The sequence below is a fragment of the Amblyomma mixtum genome, chromosome 1, assembly GCF_055824585.1.
Source record: "Amblyomma mixtum isolate Tamu chromosome 1, ASM5582458v1, whole genome shotgun sequence".
NCBI classification, from domain to species: Eukaryota; Metazoa; Arthropoda; class Arachnida; order Ixodida; family Ixodidae; genus Amblyomma; species Amblyomma mixtum.
This window is the reverse complement of record NC_143012.1, coordinates 150,081,343-150,085,702: the sequence shown is the minus strand read 5'-3', so window position 1 is coordinate 150,085,702 and position 4,360 is coordinate 150,081,343.

Genomic DNA, 4,360 nt, shown 5'->3' with positions numbered 1-4,360 from the left:
TCAAACCATAAGGTTTCTTGTCATTAATTCTGGCGGCCGCCACATACCGCCGCCACTGTGGCAATCAGTAACGCAGCGTGGTACGCAAGCAGATCATTCAGGATTTTTCGCTCGCGGATTTTTTGCTACGCTCCACACCGACGGCACCGCTTTGTACGGAGAAAGAAAAGGTGGAATTGATAGGTAGGTTTTAAATGTCTTACACTTCAAATGCAGAAATCGGTTTTTCAGGGAAATTGTTGAGGTACACCAAATCGCCAAAGTCCTAGGACAAGTGTATCTTAGGACCTGCGGGTGTGTAATACGAAAAAGTGATAGCCTACTTCGATAAGCACTTCCTATTTCATGCTGCTTATTCATTTTGTTTTCGTTGTAGGTTTGTTCCACGCGCATTTCATCAGTTGCTACATCTGACGCAGCTCACGAATAAAATCGCTTTGTTAGTGCCCTATTTTCCTTTTTTTTGCCCGTTCCGTGGGGTATGTGGCGCTGGAAAATCACAGTGACCGACCACCAACAAGTTCAATTCTCAGTAATTTAAAAAAAAACATTTCTGCACGAAACACACTTATGAAGAGAAGCAGATGTATTGCTCAGAAGCTATTATACTGATCATCAACAATATTTATTTTATTCGTAAGGCTTACCTCAGCGGAGCAGCTCCGAATCTTTGTCGGCCTCTGCTCCTACTTTCGCCTCTTCGTTTTGAATTCCGCCTCTATCATCGCCCCTTGGACAAAGCTATTTGTCGGCATGTCCAACCTATCCGCTCTTATGCCCGCTTGCGATGGCGCGCCTTCCGCACATTGCGCCGCCTTTTGGTTTCGTCGTCCATCCGGCGCCTATTATCACTTATGATATTCCTGTCATTTATGGCTTCGGCCTGAAGCATACGGACGCGGACGCTCTTCCTCCCTCATCGGAAAGGGTCGAGGGAGGAAGACACCCCCCCACTAGTCCAAACCCTAGTTGTAAGCATGACTACCTACGGAATCCCCTGTTGAGAGATTAGAATCGTTGATAGAAATACCATTGATACCATCATAAGGGGAACGTAATTTAACAGTACTGCATATTGGGCGAGTTGGTTGACATACATCTTGCAAATTTTTAGCGCGAAAAACACGGACAGAAAGAGTAGACGACACGAGCGCTGTCGTGTCGTCTACTCTTTCGCGAGCGCTCGTGTCGTTTACACTTTCTGTCCGTGTTTTTCGCGCTAAAAATTTTGCAAAATGAGGGGAGCCTATAACACTGCCTTAAACATTCCTCTAACGACATCAACGGAACGTCTTTGGGCACTCGAAGTACACAACACCTCCGAGGAGCTCAGGAAGGTGATTTGGGGAGGGGGGGGGGGGGGGAACGCCTAACAAGAGGAGCGGGTAGGGATATCTTGTCGAGACTGGGGCTATGGTAGGCACAGCGAACTAGTGAGAGGAAGTCGCAAATTCCGATACTTGCAATAGAGAAGATGGATGTAAATCCCATACCAAGATATATGCACCACGAGTTACACAAGAGTAAAAGGAGAGCCTGAGTCAAAGCACTGGCAAAAAAAAATTATCAAAAGAACCAGAAGTGGTACACGTGGACATCTGGGCCTATGTCGAGCCAGGCAGGTTCGCGACTTCTGCTGTCGACAACTAGAACAGGCCAATCATTAGGGCTTTAATCTATGCTAGGATCCTGCCGAAGCGGAATCACTCCCAACAATACTGCACAGTCTACCTTGCTCGAAAACCTCGCGGAAGGGCGAGCACGCTATCAAGTACACTTTCACCGTCAGACGAAGGGTCTGGGAGAGCTTTTTAACCGAACTCTCAGTGATACATGAAAGCCGACCACTCCAACTGGGACCAGGTTCTTCCGTTCGCCACCAATGCAGGTAACACTGCGACGTCGTCCACTCCTAGATTCTCTATACGGGCGCGAACCAGCCTGCACGAAGGATGCTACCGCCCCGACATTTCTGAGTCAATGCCATTCTCCGAAGCCGCCACACACGTACGCCGAAGCATGCCGTCAGCTCGCTCGCTTGTTTACGGCACTCAGCCAGCAGCAGCAAAAACATCAGCGCGACACCTACGAGGCCTTTTCATCCTAGCTTCCAGACTTTCTTGTGTGGCTCTAAGTACCTCCCACAGCTCCTGCCCTTTCACGGAAGCTGCTTCTTCATTATCATAGTACCTAGCGGGTCATTAAGCAAACGTATCCTGTAAATTAAATTGTTGAGCCCATTGCGCCTCTGCGCACTACAGGAAAGCAATGAAGCCCTCGTGCGCATGGTCGCCCAACTAGAAGAATATTCGCAACTGAACTATCTGGAAATTAGAGGTGTCCCTGTGACTGAGGGCGAAGATTTCACCAAGATCGTTGAGGTTCTCGGCAGTGAGATTGACTGCCCCGTAAATTCAGAAGATATTGATACCGTGCACAGGGTTCCAACACGAAACAAGAATGAAAAAACATAATTTTGTTTCCTCTCGCGAAACAAGAAGGCGGAATTCCAGGCAAAAGCTAGGAAAACTCATCGTGCAATGACATGCCTGGGTTTCCCTCAAACGCAGGAGGATCCTGTTTATGTCGATGAGCATCTTTCACCTGACAACAAGGACCTCTTTTCGAAGGCTCACAAGCTTAAGAAGGAAAACAAATAGGCCTTCCTGTAGACATCGAACTGTGTTATTCTGGCTAGAAAGGAGCAGAACAGCACAGTCCTTCAGGTAAACAATGTAGACGACCTTGAAATTAGACGACCTTGAAATTTTCCGTGAATAGACATACTGTTGCTGACGTTCTACATCTGTCTAACCACAATAATGCCATCATTTTCACCGAAAGATGCTCGTTCAATCTTGTTCAAAGCTAAAGATCTGTCTCTCATCCACATCACTGCCCTTAGGCTACGGAAGAATTACGATAATATAACCGTTTTGCTTGCTTCCCTTCAGCATCAATTTTTCATCTCATTTCCTGAAACTTGGCAATCATTTCTTGATAAATATTTGCGTGCTTTTCCTGGCTATTGATGCGAATACGCGCACCGTGTTGGTAGCCCCAATGGCGGTTCGGCTATCTACATTTCAAAGCACACTGCTTAAAAAAGACGCCTTGATTTGTGTTGAAATGTGAATGAATGCGAATTGGTTTGGATAGAAATTGATTGCCGATCTACTGGTGACACACAGAAGGTTATATGCTGCGCTATTTATAGGTCCCCTTCAAATGATGTGTCTGAATTCTGCCTGGCTTTTGAACTAGCACTCCATAAACTATCACTCGAAAATAAAAATTTCTTCATTATGGGCGATTTTAATGTCAACATGCTAGACATGACTAATCCCATCTCCTTCGACTACACGACTTGTTTCTACAGCTATGGTTATGCAAATTTAATTAGCACCCCTACGCGTTGTACTGACAATGACTCGCATTCATTACTTGATCATATTCTCTCCAATTTTCCCACTGCTCGTCGGGTTGGTGTGATAGGGTATGATGTCACTGATTATTTTCCGGTATTTCTTTGCGCACTATCATGTCATTGTAGTAACTACACGTCTACAAAGAAGTCAGTTTTTTATAGCGGAAAATATATTGAAGTCATGTCTAATACTGATCTTTCTGACATTTTGGGTCTCTCGAACCCAGGACTGGCTATACATGAGCTGTCGAAAACAATTACATCAGCAATCAATGAATGCACATCGCTGCAATCATCCACGAGAAAATATGTTACCCCCATTTCCCCATGGATAACTACTGCCCTGTTAAACTCTCTTAGTAAAAAAGAAAACATGTATAAGAAAACTAAACACCAGTCTATCAATCTGCGTCTTAAATTGAGATATAAAAAGTATTCCAGTGTACTAACATCGCTTCTAAAGAAAGCTAAACGATGTTATTATGAAAACAAGTTATCCAGACATACTAACAATTCTAAACGAAAATGGCAGCTTCTTGACGAATTTCTGAACATTTGTAAGTCACCTAATGTTGTTAAATCTATTCTTCACTGTGGTGTTATTTTATCTGATCCCGAGTAAATGGTAAATACATTTAACAATTATTTTTTTTCAATTCATCTACTTATCCTTTCTCTTCGTTGTGCACATCTCCTCTTGAACGCTCCCCTCACTCCTTTTTTCTTACCCCCACGTGTCCAGACGAAGTTCTATCTGTAATTGCTAATTTAAAGACGACCGGCCCCGGCGTTGACAATATCCATGGAAAGCATGTGAAAAGTATCCGATCATTGCTTGCACCAGTCCTGAGCCACATCTGCAATCTCGTTTTGAAATCTATCAGTTATCCCAAGCAGCTAAAGATAGCGAAAATAATAGCGGTCTTCAAGAGC